The sequence below is a fragment of the Colletes latitarsis genome, chromosome 8 (genome assembly GCF_051014445.1).
Source record: "Colletes latitarsis isolate SP2378_abdomen chromosome 8, iyColLati1, whole genome shotgun sequence".
Lineage (NCBI taxonomy): Eukaryota > Metazoa > Arthropoda > Insecta > Hymenoptera > Colletidae > Colletes > Colletes latitarsis.
This window is the reverse complement of record NC_135141.1, coordinates 16,165,959-16,182,165: the sequence shown is the minus strand read 5'-3', so window position 1 is coordinate 16,182,165 and position 16,207 is coordinate 16,165,959. Positions and strand designations below refer to the sequence as shown.

At 36.6% G+C, this 16,207-nt stretch overlaps 1 protein-coding gene across 1 annotated transcript in view; it reads right to left on the bottom strand.

Moving 5' to 3' along the window:
* The window catches only part of Gbeta13f (guanine nucleotide-binding protein subunit beta-1), a 35,203-nt gene extending 19,965 nt beyond the window's left edge, over positions 1-15,238 (bottom strand). The window contains exon 1 of the mRNA XM_076772081.1: positions 14,738-15,238. The gene's annotated coding sequence lies outside the window, so the exon portion shown is untranslated. The remainder of the gene's footprint in view (positions 1-14,737) is intronic.
* Positions 15,239-16,207: the final 969 nt, after the last annotated feature.

Here is a 16,207-nt window from a genome sequence, read left to right as displayed (position 1 = left end):
CAGTTTACGGGGTCAAGGATCAACTTTCCGAATATTTTTGCAATTTCTACATATTCTTCATCTAAATACGCGTAGTTTGCTTTTTTAAACATTAAAATCGTCCAATCCGTTCAGGAGTTATGACGTTTTAAAGATTTGCATGAAATGTTGGGGAACCATTTTTGGCCTCAAATTAGATTTTCGGTAAGGAATTTTTTTCTCTAAACTGAGTAGGATTTCAGGGGTATGTCTGTTGACCAAAAATGCTTACAATTGGCCCCTGCAACTAAAAATAATTTTTCCAAGACGATTCGAAAGTCTTTTTTTTCACCCAAAACTTTCAGCACTTACTCGAATTTTTTTTTCGAAAATGCGTAGAATTTCGGGGGTATGTGTAATGACCAAATGTGATTGCGATCGGCTCTTGCAACCGAAAATAATTTTTTTAAAACGATTTGAAAAATTTTTTTTTCTGCCAAAAAATTTCAACACCTACCCGATTTTTTTTCTCTAAACTGAGTAGGATTTCGGGGGTATGTCTGTTGACCAAAAATGCTTACAATTGGCCCCTGCAACTAAAAATAATTTTTCCAAGACGATTCGAAAGTCTTTTTTTTCACCCAAAACTTTCAACACTTACTCGAATTTTTTTCTCGAAAGTGCGTAGGATTTCGGGGGTATGTCTATTCACCAAAGATGCTTGTAATTGATCCCTGTAACTAAATATAATTTTTTTTAGCATGATTTGAAATTTTTTAACTTCGTCTAAAAATTTCAGTGTCTACTCGAATTTTTTTCTCGAAAATGAGTAGAATTTCAGGGATATGTGTATTCACCAAAAATGATTGTAATTGATCCCCACATCCAAAAATAATTATTTCAAAATGATTTGAAATTTTTTAATAACTTATTAATAAAGCCTCAGTCAAGAAGTTAATATTCTTGATTTTCGTCTTATTTTGGCCTCTAGAATCTCCCATTGAATTTTTCCCAGGAGGGTCCGTACACCCTGTATAGTTAAAGTTGGATTACATGTGTCAGTGTTTACTTTGACTAAAATCCTCAGTAAATGTATACATTTACTACAGTATTCTAACTGTAACATACATAAGAAGTGTTTTAGTCTGATTCACGTTACAGTACACAGAGGTATAGTCCGGGCCACGATATAGCGAGGTCGTAAACTCAAGTAGGTGTCAAAGTTTACACGTTTCAGCTCCCGAAACAAGTGATTTGACAGAAATACGAGCAGCTAAGGGCCCTAGACCATAGTCAGGGCCGTACGAAGAAATGTTTTATCTAGTGTCGCCATTTTTAGAGGTATCGTAACAGGTAAAGATCTTACTCGAGTCTTTAATATCTTAATTTACCTGCTTATAATATATGCATGTAGAAAATGAAAAAAGGTAGTGCAATTACGAACACAGAAAGACATTCAGAAAGGCACCCTCAAGCAAGATGTCATGTAGTCGGTCTCAACCCTCAAGAGTTTAATTTAAAAAAGTCATACACAAATGTTGATGTTATACATCTAAGGAATTATGCTTTTATTAATAAATATTTATTGATACTTCTGTAATAGTGAAACACATTTATGTTCGAAACGTGAAACCAATAAAAGTTAACAACTTTAACTCAAATGCTGCACGGGTTCTTATCCAATCGTACTGAAATTTTGCACGTCTTATTTTCTCATCAAGCGTCACAGTTTCGAGAAACATGAAAAGAAAAAGAAAAAAAAAATCACCTGCTGAACGTATTTCGGATTTCAATTAACGTTGTAGAATACCATTTTGGAAAATATAACATCGTTCGAATATTTCAACTAATTCTAAAAATGTTCGATCGCACGCGTGACGGATAATTGAATACAAAAGATGATCGAATGGATACTAACGATATTAATTACAAAGTATTCTTAGATAAAGCTACTTCGTTACTGTGTGCTGGTTCTGTCTAAAGAATGATATACTAGTATTACAGCTGATGACTGCAATTCACATCACCACGACCTACTTTTGAAACGCGTAGAATCGGAGAGGATCAGCTTCCAGTAGTAATACGAAGTGCCTAGCTTTTAGTCGTGTTAATAAACGTCTTGCCAATTTGAGCAAGATCAGCAAAAGTAAAGGCTGAGAACTGCTTCTGATCGCACCAACAAATTCCACGATCGGTTACGATCGGCACTTGCAGTCCCGAATTGCGAAATCCACCACGCGGATATTCGACATTTCTAAGGAAACACTCTCCATGCGAGTCTTGGACTTTTGGCACACACTCTCGGAATAGGACGCGTATAAAGAACACGTTCGCCTCAAATAAGCCGTGACGCAAAGCCGATCGATCTATCAATCAATCTGCAAACTGCACCGCAAAGAGAAACACTTGTTCGTTTTGTTCGACGCCTTTTCCCTTTGAAAGCATCGATTGCAAAGACGGACATAAATTGTACTCGCCATCATGGCAAGCCCATGAAACGAAACTAATCTTGCCGCGTTTCACGCGTGTCCACTAAGAATCAGTATTAAGTAAATGCAGCTAGAGTTGAAACTGTATTGTCACTGCGAAAAAGAAACTCGATCGACTTCTATGGTCTTCTACTCCCAAGTATTTGCAAAGGCACTTCTTTCTGAATGTTTTATTCAAATATTATTGGCAACAGCTTCCTGAAATTTTGCATATTTCAAGGAAACGTATATTTTTTCATAATGAAGTATTAATTTATTGAAAAAATATATTATTACAGGTGCTTCAGAGAAAAAAGCACACTATCTTTGTGCCCCTAGGTTTTAAAATTTAATTAGTGTGCAAAGAAATACCACAGCCATTGATGGTTACCTCTTGTAGTTTTTTGGTTTCCTAAAAATAAATTTTAGAGGGGAAAAAGTTAATTTTACATAGAAAAAATGTGATTAAGACACACACTTGGTTTCTAGGTGTGCTAAAGGGTATAGCCGAATAAGGGGGTCAAATGTGCCCCCAAACCGAATTGAACGAATGATGGGTCATTCGATAGCTCATCAAAAAAAAACCATGTGTGCAAATTTTTAACTTGAAATCTCGACCGTGGGGGTAGTAATGGGGTGAAAACGAAAATCATGTTTTTGAACAATTTCTCTTAACCTATTGAGTAAAAAAATGTAAAAAAATTCAGAGACACTTCGGGTACTGGGATACATATTTTGGGAGATTTTCAGATTTTTTGATCGAAGAACCAGGTAGTAAAAAATAAAAAACCGCAAAAAATGCCGAAAAATGCCAATTACGTATTGAAGGAGGCCCGGAACTACTTTTATACTTTTACAGTAAACACGTATTGCTATTACTATTATTCTCAATTTTTTTCAGATTTTTCATTTTGGTGCGCCGCAGTGAAAAAAAATAAAAACCGATTTTTTCCTCATTTTCTGCGTATTAGAGTAACTTACACGTTGAATTTTTATGCATTCTTCAATATACGAGTGTTTTGTACACTGTTTAATGTTTCTACACTAAGCAAAATTACATAACAATTGAAAGTAATAAAATAAACCAATCGTTGAGCGCAACATATCCTAAAAAATTAACGATGTTTTCAACAGGGTCGTTGGCGCAGCGTTAAAGTGTCCGACTGTGGAACCGCTGGAAGTTTTTTTATCGTAGGTTCGAGTCTCTCTTTGGGACTTAGAATTTTTTTTCCCAAATTCTAACTATATAACAATGGTTTATATTTATTTATAAATATTCTAAAGGCATTTTACAAATATTTTAACCTGAAATATGTATAAATATAATTTTGGAGCGATTTTTGCGTAGGATGATTTTCTTATCTCCACATCATTTAAAAATAACTTCAAAAAAATTAAGGATACATATTGTTAAACTATAGCAATATTTAATATACTGTTAAAATCCAAAGTGATTTGAGAATTCGGTTTATGACACAGTTTTCTGGTACATTGTAGTTATTAGGAATCGTTTTTTTCGTAAGATTATTTTTCGTTATTAGTCACTCTTTAGCAAGTTACTCTGTAGCAAACATTCATATTTATCAAAGAAAAAGAAAAAAAAGGAAAGATCTGCTTGATCGAAGGGGGAGAAGAAGTAATAGTAAGCCAGTATAGAATCTTCTGTTCTAATCCATTCACAATAGTCAAAGGTAAGAGATTTGAAAACTAACATTTCACATTAAGTTCAGTTTAAGAGATGTTAAACAATAATCGTGGTTGACAAAAAAAATAAGGACGCAAAGACGCTCCAAAATTATATTTATACATATTTCAGGTTAAAATATTTGTAAAATGCCTTTAGAATATTTATAAATAAATATAAACCATTGTTATATAGTCAGAATTTGAAAAAAAAATACTAAGTCCCAAAGAGAGACTCGAACCTACGGTAAAAAAACTTCCAGCGGTTCCACAGTCGAACACTCTAACGTTGCGCCAACGACGCCGTTGAAAATATCGTTGATTTTTTAGGATACGTTGCGCTCAACGGTTGGTTTATTTTATTTCTTTCAATTGTTATGTAATTTTGCTTAGTGTAGAAACATTAAACAGTGTACAAAACACTCGCATATTGAAGAATGCATAAAAATTCAACGTGTAAGTTACTCTAATACGCAGAAAATGAGGAAAAAATCGGTTTTTATTTTTTTTCACTGCGGCGCACCAAAATGAAAAATCTGAAAAAAATTGAGAATAATAGTAATAGCAATACGTGTTTACTGTAAAAGTATAAAAGTAGTTCCGGGCCTCCTTCGATACGTAATTGGCATTTTTCGGCATTTTTTGCGGTTTTTTATTTTTTACTACCTGGTTCTTCGATCAAAAAATCTGAAAATCTCCCAAAATATGTATCCCAGTACCCGAAGTGTCTCTGAATTTTTTTACATTTTTTTACTCAATAGGTTAAGAGAAATTGTTCAGAAACATGATTTTCGTTTTCACCCCATTACTACCCCCACGGTCGAGATTTCAAGTTAAAAATTTGCACATATGGTTTTTTTTGGATAAGCTATCGAATGACCCATCATTCGTTCAATTCGGTTTGGAGGCACATTTGACCCCCTTATTCGGCTATACCCTTTCATGAAGATTGGTTCACTAGTGTTGGGAGTTTTTAAGGACGCCAGCTTGGACTGAGAAGTTTTGAGAAAAGCGACGTTAAAGTTGGGCACCGCGGCAAGCAACGGTTTCATTCGCGCAAGCAATTGTATATACTGCAATAAAGTTCGCTACTCAAATTCAGTGATTAGTTTGATCGCAGCACGACCTTCGCTGAATGCGACGAAGGATACCAAAAAATAAACCACGCCACTTTACTGTTAAATCTTTAAGCAAGCTCTTTCGATTACATTTCAATTCCCATAACTTCGTAAATTTTTTCGAATTACAATTTAGAAACATATTTTCAACGCATAGAGCTTCCGAGAAATGCAAAGGAAAAAGGCAATTTTCTTGAAAGTTGAAATAGAAAAACTCACTTAACCCATTTCCTGTGTACATACCAGTCCTCAAGCTTTAAAAAGATGCAATAATTAGACGTAGATGTTTTATAACGTTAATGAGTGTACATAGATACGAATTTCGCGTATTTCAGTGTGTAGAAACGAGTTTACAAGACATAACAAAAAATAAATAAGAGAACATTTTCACAAACTCTGTATATATCTCCAAAGCTATGCAGAATTTCGCAAAAAGGTGAAGTAATTTTTTTGTAATTATTTTTCTACGAAAAAATGAGAACCTGCGGAATTCTCTATGACGAAAAGAGCCGGAGATATAGTGTATCAAAGTTTAACTAAAAAAGTGAAAAAATCAGATTCGACGACGCAACTTATAAAAATGAGGTTTTTAAATGTAATTTTTGCACTTTCTCCATCAAATTTTGAAACTCTACAGCTCGTTTCATTAATACATTCTACTCCAAAATTACAAATGTTTAATAACGATTCTAATTCCAACGAAACATCAATGTTTGTGGAAGCTTAGGTCGACCGAGTGAAAAAATTGACGACAGAAAATATGTTTGTTTCTTTTGTAACAGAAGAAACAGCGTAACGATCATTTTCGCGATTAATTTGCCTAAGATCGATGCTACTGTCGTAATCAAGCGAATCAAATCGTAACCAACTAATTAACGTTTAATTATAAACAAGGATCACAGAAATAGAATTCTTACTTAAAGGTTATCAAGTTTATGACACAACTTTTTTATGAGACGTAGAATTTCGATGCTTCTGTAACTTGATATAAATTTTTACTAATTTTTTTTATTATTATATTTGTTGTTTAAAGTCGCATCAACCGCTAAGGGTTATTAGCGACTCGGAGAATACATTATTAAAGCTTGTTGTACAATTTAGTCGTTTTGAGGTACTGTAGTAAATTTTGGGTCGATGTGTTGTCCTTCAGATTGTCCTTTAAGGTTGGTTTTATTTATCATTATATATTTAAAAGAAAAAAATGAAAAAGAACAATAACGATTGAATAAATAGCTATACATTAGTGTTTTTTTATGTGCATAAAGTTCAGTGCCGCGTCGATTACACCTCAATAATTATTAACGGCGATTATTTATTACTCTAGACGAAGTAATATTAATTTAATACTGTTTAGACGGAGTAGTATAAATTATTATATGTACCATTTACACGGAGTGACATAAATTAAATACTATTTTTATCTGCTGTGTGCAAAAATCGATCGCTATAGAAGAGAGTGTAAAGACACAAATCGACTTTGATAGAAGAAATCACCTTTGAAAGCTGAAGTCATTTGTCCCCTACAGCAAGGGGCGAGGGGATATATATCTGGTGGAGGGGTAACGCGTATTCGATCGATGCTTTCTCTTAAGAAAAATATTATCCCCGGTATACATACAGGGTGTTCGGCCAACCCTGGGAAAAATTCTAACGGGAGACTCTAGAAACCAAAATAGCACGAAAATCAAGAATATCAATTTCTTGACTGAGGCTTCGTTAAAAAGTTATTAAAAAATTTCAAATCATTCTGAAAAAATTACGTTTCGTTGCAGAGATCAATTAGAATCATTTTTGATGAATACACATACCCCCGAAATCCTACGCACTTTTTAGAAAAAAATTCTATTAGGTCGTCCCATAAGTTCGTTCCGTTCGATATTCTGAAATTGACGAGGATAAAATTTGTAATTTAATAGAAAACAAACAAAATGTGCAAGTTCAGAGGATTTCTGAAATTTTAAACATACTAATATCAACAATTCATAGAAATTTGAAACAAACAGCTATAGTATCAAAGCTCAACTTATGGAATCCACGCTGGCTTATGGAACAAAATTTTTTTGATTGTGCTTGGGTCCAATTGTATAAATATTTTTGTTAGAATATAATAAAACCAAACCTCATAAGAAATAAAATAAAACAATCTCCAGACTTATTAGTGAGTAAACAATTTGAAAATATGAACACTTTAATAAAAAGCATTGAACTACATTTCAATAAACAATCAAAGAAGTTTTCTGACGACGATACAATGGCTTTGTCAAAATAAGAGGGAGCTGTCGAATAAGAAGAGATTTACTGTTTTTCATAAAATTCCATTATGTATCTAAAATATTGCTTTAAGTTGTAGTACAAAACTCGGCACGAACATACTGGACGACCCAATAGAAGGTGCTGAAATTTTTCTACGAAAAAAGAAATTTTCACATCGTTCTAAAAAAATTATGTTCAGTTGCAAGGGTCGATTACAATCATTTTTGGTCATTACACATACCACCGAAATCCTACCCACTTTCGAGAAAAAAAATTCAAATAGGTGCTGAAATTTTTCGGCGAAAAAAAAAATTTTTCAAATCGTTCTGAAAAAATTATGTTCAGTTGCAAGGGCCGATTACAATCATTTTTGGTCACTACACATACCCCCGAAATCCTACGCACTTTCGAGAAAAAAATTCAGGAAGGTGGACAAACTTTTCGACGAAAAAGAGAAATTTTAAAACATTTTGAAAAAATTATTTTCGGTTGCGGGGATCAATTACAATCATTTTTGGTCATTACACATACCCCCGAAATCCTACGCACTTTCGAGAAAAAAAATTCAAATAGGTGCTGAAATTTTTCGGCGAAAAAAAATTTTTTCAAATCGTTCTAAAAAAATTATGTTCAGTTGCAAGTGTCAATTACAATCATTTTTGGTCATTACACATACCCCCGAAATCCTACGCACTTTCGAGAAAAAAAATTCAAATAGGTGCTGAAATTTTTCGACGAACTTAAAATTTTTCAAATCGTTCTAAAAAAATTATGTTCAGTTGCAAGGGTCGATTACAATCATTTTTGGTCATTACACATACCCTCGAAATCCTACCCACTTTCGAGAAAAAAATTCAGGAAAGTGGACAAATTTTTCGGCGAAAAAAAATTTTTTCAAATCGTTCTAAAAAAATTATGTTCAGTTGCAAGGGTCAATTGCAATCATTTTTGGTCATTACACATACCCCCGAAATCCTACGCACTTTCGAGAAAAAAAATTCAAATAGGTGCTGAAATTTTTCGACGAACTTAAAATTTTTCAAATCGTTCTAAAAAAAATATGTTCAGTTGCAAGGGTCGATTACAATCATTTTTGGTCATTACACATACCCTCGAAATCCTACCCACTTTCGAGAAAAAAATTCAGGAAAGTGGACAAATTTTTCGGCGAAAAAAAATTTTTTCAAATCGTTCTAAAAAAATTATGTTCAGTTGCAAGGGTCAATTGCAATCATTTTTGGTCATTACACATACCCCCGAAATCCTACCCACTTTCGAGAAAAAAAATTCAAATAGGTGCTGAAATTTTTCGACGAAATTAAAATTTTTCAAATCGTTCTAAAAAAATTATGTTCGTTTGCAAGGGTCGATTGCAATCATTTTTGGTCATTACACATACCCCCGAAATCCTACCCACTTTCGAGAAAAAAAATTGAAATAGGTGCTGAAATTTTTCGACGAAATTAAAATTTTTCAAATCGTTCTAAAATAATTATGTTCAGTTGCAAGGGTCGATTGCAATCATTTTTGGTCATTACACATACCCCCGAAATCCTACGCACTTTCGAGAAAAAAAATTCAAATAGGTGCTGAAATTTTTCGACGAAATTAAAATTTTTCAAATCGTTCTAAAAAAATTATGTTCGTTTGCAAGGGTCGATTGCAATCATTTTTGGTCATTACACATACCCCCGAAATCCTACGCACTTTCGAGAAAAAAAATTCAAATAGGTGCTGAAATTTTTCGACGAAATTAAAATTTTTCAAATCGTTCTAAAAAAATTATGTTCGTTTGCAAGGGTCGATTGCAATCATTTTTGGTCATTACACATACCCCCGAAATCCTACCCACTTTCGAGAAAAAAAATTCAAATAGGTGGACAAACTTTTCGACGAAAAAGAAAAATTTTAAAACATTTTGAAAAAATTATTTTCGGTTGCGGGGATCAATTACAATAATCTTTGGTGAATAGACACACCCCTGCAATCCTGCGCACTTTCGAGAAAAAAATTCAGAAAGGGCGGAACTTGAAACGTTAATAACTTTTTAACGAAGCCTCCATCAAGAAATTGGTGTTCTTGATTTTCCTTTTATTTTGGCCTCTAGAATCTGCCTTTAAAATTTTTCCCAGGAGTGGCCAAACATCCTGTATACGGATCTTCGCCCACTAATATGGACGCGTGCGCGTGCCTATAGATCAAGACGATCAAGATTCCCTAGAGCTGAAACACGACCACTCAGGGTAACGAAGCAACCCAAAATTCGTGCATTCCCCTTAGTCTCTAACATATACTCACGGTGAGATATTAGGATGAAAGGATAGAGAGGCGAAGAGAGGTCGAATAGGGTTGACGAATTCCAAGCGAGGCAGAGTGGGACGGCCGATACATTGCGGAGAGACGACGGCAGGTGAATGACGTCAGAAGGCGTATCGTGACGTCAAAAAGTAACCTGAATACGGGACTTCTCCTATTGGGATTTTCTTCCCATGATCTGCACAATTTCAACAATATCTCGTCGATAGATTCCCCTTCTATGATACGTATTTAGCTCGTTATTAAATATCGCCAATTTACAATTAGTTTTTAAGGAAATATTTGTTGGGGTTTAGCGTCTGCTTGAACGCGCAATTCTTGGTACGGTGTTAAATTTGACCCTTTGCGCTTCACTGCACCACAATTCCGGTTAAGTTTTATTTATAGAAACACAAATTGAATTAACGAATAAAATTCTAATTACAAGCATTTATACAGTTTGGGGAGGGGGGCTGAAGATACCATAAAATTGCCTTAAAATTGTTGGTCGTTTATATTGAAAAAAATCTGAGAGCGCAAAGGATTGACGACTAATCAACGACAGTCGAGAGAGCAGAAAATGTATCGTGGAACAAATTCGATTTCGATGGCATCGACGGTATCACGAGGATGCAGGACCGTGTTAAGAAATTAAGCCGCGAACAGACCGTTTCGCTATTTTTACGAATCATTGTGACGTCAGGGGAAGGGAGCGAAGCGAGCACTTGAATGTTTGGATTATCCAAGAATCCAGAAGGCTCGTGGACCAACTTAGAGGAAATTAGATTCTTGTAAAAAGAGATATGGTTGCTCGATCGTCCTAAATCCGGTCACTATCGCTGCTTTGGCTGTTATATTCCACTTAATTTCGCTGTTAATGCTTGCAAATTAATGGCAAATTGACTTCTTAATTTTCACATTCAATTAAAGCCTTGTACCGATTCAAACTACTGTATTCTTTCAGCGATCAAATTTCTTCGCATCCTCACGGGCCACCGACAAAATTTACAAGAAAATAGTTGCGTTAACGATCCAGAAACTCGAGAAACAAACTCTTTAAACCTTCCAAGAATAATTCAACAACTTGGTAACTTCGTCGCCTGGAGTTCAACTTGAACTCGAGCAGTCGACGCTACTTGTGCCTTTAAAATCAACAACCCTTTCTCTCGCTGGCTCGTTTCCTACTAGCTGGTAGAATTGAACAAGCAGAAGAAGGGACAACCTATGGCGAACGAGGGGAACGTGTAACAGGACGTGACCCCACAAATGGAGAGGAGGGTTGGAAGGTGACAGGAAGGAAGGGAACAGGGGTTTGCTAGTGGAATACATCATTGGCATTGCTTTCGCGTTGGCTAAGTAGCTGGCGACCTACTAACCGTCCTATGAAACGCGATCATCATTAGAGATCGTGTTTTCCATCGAAAAGACGTCTCACCTACGCAACGCACGCTGTTATCACCGAGGATTTTGACTAGCCCGAACGCAAGATAAGCATTATTTGCACACAGTGAATTCTACAGTATTTGCTGAGCATTATCACAGTTGCGAATTACGTTTGCGCCTATCGTTTAAGAAAACAAAGTGCATACTTCGCAATATTACTCAGAACATGTTCGGCACTCCTGCTCAACGTTAAATAAATTTTATCGAATTTTTCCCCCAGTAAATGAGAAAAACGAGACCGATATATATCAAATATTATACAAGGGTACTACGTTGAAATTTTAACAACTAATTTACAAGCGGCTAATTCTGTAATTACACTTGTTAAACCACTAAACAAATGTAGGTTTTTATTAAAATTGTTAATGGAATCGATATATCTAAATCTAGAGTAATCACGGTTTTAACAAAAGAAAAGGTTTTGCTGATCGTCTAGGACCATTTAAAAAATTATACAGAGTTATATACACGAAAAGGAAATTTTTTTGAACTAATCAAAAGTACAGTTCTCAATTAAGAAAAAAAGATTACGCAATAGTATATTTTGGATTGTTGAAATGACCCTCGATTTCATCCATCGATCGTTAATGATACTCTTTTTGCCCTCCACGATTTCGCGGCTATCTGCTAAATCTGTGAGTCACTTGCGGTCGAACGCAATCGATTTCTGCCCAATCAAAGGTGCAGGCATCGATAAAAGATACTATCGTCGGCGCATCTCTCGAGTGGAACGTCGGCAATCGAGCAGAAGACACCACTTGTCTTCGAGACTGCGACGACTTTATATTTCGAACCAATTAAAGACGATTAAGACAGCTGCCGCGGCAATTGGTCGGCCAATCGCGACGCGGAGCTCGTCGTGCTCTGGCTAGCCGTCTTTTTTCTACTTTGTCAGTATTCGAACCGACACGATCGCATTGTTTTATCTGCATAGCAGCCAACCCTTTCTCCGGGTTAATCGATTTCATGAGAAATCACCGGAGCTCGATCGTTCGAGACAATTACGTATCTTGGTACTTCTATGAAATGTCAAAGAACATTCGACTCCACGCAATGCTATACCGTACTGTTTACAAATAGCCAGATAGATAAATATAGAATGTTGCTGCGGATGCGCTGGGCTGGACATCAGGTTTAATTTTGGTTCGCGAAGCAGAACCAATTATAGAACAAAAGAAAATTATAAATGTATAAAAACTGCAATGGCGATTATTTTACGAACACGTCAATGCCTGGTATCGCAGCATTTTCGAAGCAGAACATTTTATTAAGAATCATTGGCTAAGTCGTTGGGTAACGCTGGAAGATCCAGCGTTGTACTCGGCTGTTTCATTGCCTTTGTCGTACATTTTCTCTGTGTGACTCATTGACAAAGTAAATAATGTAGCCGCAGAAGTCCATGAAGAGTACCGCAACGATAACGAAAGCAGACACATTACGTGCAATTCTGGTCGTTTGCATCCCTTTCGCTATCGATCGCTTTTAAATTGACTCCAGGACCGGAACATTGTTTTCGTGGTTCTCAAGAACTCGACACTCTGTACACTAGTAATTTCCAATCGTTTCGAAAGGTGCCCACGCCCCTAAAAAAAAGAATTTTTGCGTACAAGATTTAAAGACAAAATATATTCGTTACGGTTAAATTAATATTACGAATCATTTTGAAAGAGCATTAATAAATAAATTATATAGTGATACGGAACAAAAAATCATAAAAATGCAAGTAATATATTTCTATAATATAAGTGTAAAAATGGAAGTACTTATTAAATGAGATATAATAAAATTTTCTTTCGCGATCCTTTTGGATTGTAAGACTCCTCCCCCAAGGTTGCGCCTTTTACTTTGAAAAGACCGGTGTACACGGTAAACCTTGAATTACAATGCTTGTAATTTTATTGCAACTCTTCGGAACGTTACATATTTTTGTAATAAAAATATGAGAGCGAGGGTATATTTGGGCGCACGATTAATAATCGTCAACCAAAGTCATCGGTGGTCGTCCGATACGTAGCCCCGAGCAATAATTATGAAACGTACCCGATGATGAAAGTGTCATATTTTTGGAGAACACGTGTACTAGATGTACAAAGAGGCTCGGCGGTATTTTTATCCGGCGGATTCACGTTTTTGCAAAAGCGGCGCGGCGCCGCGCTGCCGATACCGATGGTTTGTTTTCGCGCAAATTTCGGCCTCGTCGCATATTATGCAAGACACCTTTTATTGCACTCGCCGTGTCGTGAGATAACTCAACACAGACACGCTCGTAGTTGGATAAACGACAACAACACCGTGTCACGGTAAAATTATTTCCCGACATCTTGTCGTTAATTTCAGGCCGCGAGTCACGTCAATTTAGCAGAATTCTTTGGAATAATTAAGAATCGTGACAAGTGATGCCGATACGTGACCTAAAATGAAAAATTAAACATAGTCATAGTTAGAAGCACGAAATATGTATATAATATAATACTTTTAAAGATTTTATAACGATCGTACTATGTACTTTCGTTATTTCGGTGAGTACATAGTATTATTAAAATGTTGTTATATAAAATACGCGGTAGGATATTAATAATCAATCTCTTGTTTGTTCTTAACGTTCTGTTAAAAAATCACGTAAATATTTAAGAGGCTATTAATAGAAAGATACGATAAAATTGTTGTCCTCGATGCGTATTTACCATATCGTGTATGTAATGCGATTTATACCATTCGAGCTCACAATGAAAATCACTCGAACATGTTGATTATTCATGTAGTATAAGAGAAAATGATAAACAGCACGTTTGGAATCTCTTGCTATGTAGTATATAGTATACGACGATATATGAGAATTTAACAGTTAAAAGATCGTTTATTCTACGCTATCGTGAACAGGAAAATTGTAACTTCGGAAAACCGACACTTGGCGAGCACCAAGCTAATAAATACGAAACGCAGGCGAGCATTAACAGATAATGAAATACCGACGCTCGCACCGTGAATTAATGGCTATTGATCCCCTATGTAAATTTGCAGTAATCTTAGATATCACCAGCCAACCAGAGCTTCTGTTAAAAGGCGGTTCGCCGCGCAATAATTCTGTGACCGCTTGCTACGCTCGTTAACAGCTTCCATCTCTCGGTTCCTTTTACGTCGTGAAAATTCTTGAACGAGGAAAGTCCAGCTTAAGCAGGAAGAATCTCATTACCGTCATGTTCTGACTCACGAATGGAGTCGATAAAATGTTCGATCTTCGAGATACCTCGCATCCGTGCTGAAAATATTTCCAACCGGAACACTGTCAAATATTATCGTGGGACAACCAATCGGGTGAAATACAGTCTCGGGTGTTAAAATAACCGCGATGACGGAACAGGAAAATTTGACAGCGTAGCCTAGGTGGCCGCCATGTTTGCTGCTCGTATCGAGTCGAAGGGCCGACCAGGGCCGCCGCTATAAAGGCGTTTTATGCCCGAACGAAAATGCAACAAGGGCGAAATATCGTCGATGAAACTGAAACGATCGTTATCGTACCTGGAGCTCCCTAACGGAGCTACGATTGCCAAAATTCCCGGCTCGATGTATCGGCCTCTCTGTTCCACGAACGGCACCTCTCTCGCTCTCTCCCTCCTGCTGCGGCGGGCCTTCTTCCTAGCCTCGATCTCTCACATCGATGACTGTGCACTTTCCTTTTCACACGTCTCCGTCTCGAAACACCGTCTCGACGAACAGAGCGAAAACTCACTCGACGACGACAATGACGACGCCTAACGACCGAGACGAGTCTCTTTCCACCACGGGACTATCTCACGACACCACCGCAACCGTCACTTCTTTTAAGGTTAACCTAGTCACTGCGTGCTATCGAAGGACACGAACACGGGCACAACGTATCCGGCGTTACGTTACGACCAGTCGAACGACACCGGCGTTCAGGCGATTGTTTTCATGAATAAAAACTACTACACGAAGCGAGCGGAGCTGCTGTTGCTGCTACTGCTGCTGCTTCACGGCTCTGGCGGGCGGCAGGGCGGGGCTCCGTGCTTCGAGTCCCGTAGACCCCGTACACCCCGTAAGAAGTCGCCGGTTCACGAACAAACCCGAACACCGGTGGCGCTTCGTTCGTCTACTCCCGCACGCCGCCATTTTCGAAATATGGCCGGTCTTCGGTTTCTAGTAACGCCAATTATCACTCTACCAGTAACAACGTTAAACTTCTATATAAAGAAATCTACGAAAGCTGACACGTTGCCTAAACATCAGAGAAGTAGCAATGTTAGTGATATCTCGATACACAAGAATTCGAAAGAGATAAACACCCAACGATCGAATCCAATATGTTGAATAAACATTTATCAGTTTCATATTTAGCGTAGAATTTAGTGTTATCGGAATCAGCGTTCATTTTACATCAGTGTAGACAGAGAGCAATCACAGGGTATCAAAATTTCAACATTTATTTTCGGGATTATACGTATGTAACGACGTCATTAACGAATTACAGGTATCAAAAAAAGGTTATGGATCAAGATCAAGATCGACAAGTATACGTAAACATGATTTAAACTTTAGCATTTAACGGAAGACTGTCACATGACTCGATGTGCCTCAGAGTTATATACAATGTGACAGAACATACACATCTGTACTGGAGCCCTCTTACCGTAGCAATGTTGAATACAACGTTATCGAATCAGAGTAGAATATAAAACTTGTATTATTAGCGATTAAGATTGAAACGAACAGTTTCAGAAAATAGTTTGCGATTAAGCTTTAAGTGTAGTTTGTGCAATCACCGCTAGATGCCTATACCATTTCAATGTACGTTTCCTTTGTAAATAGGTTATCAATTTAAGCATTAAACTATTATCGTAGGCAATGTATAGGATAGCCATTAAATGGACTTTCTGACTCTTTATCGTTTTGGTGACACATCCAAAGTTATCGATTCAGAATGGAATAAGATAGCAGTGCTATCAGCTATGAGAATTCAAACTAAATGTT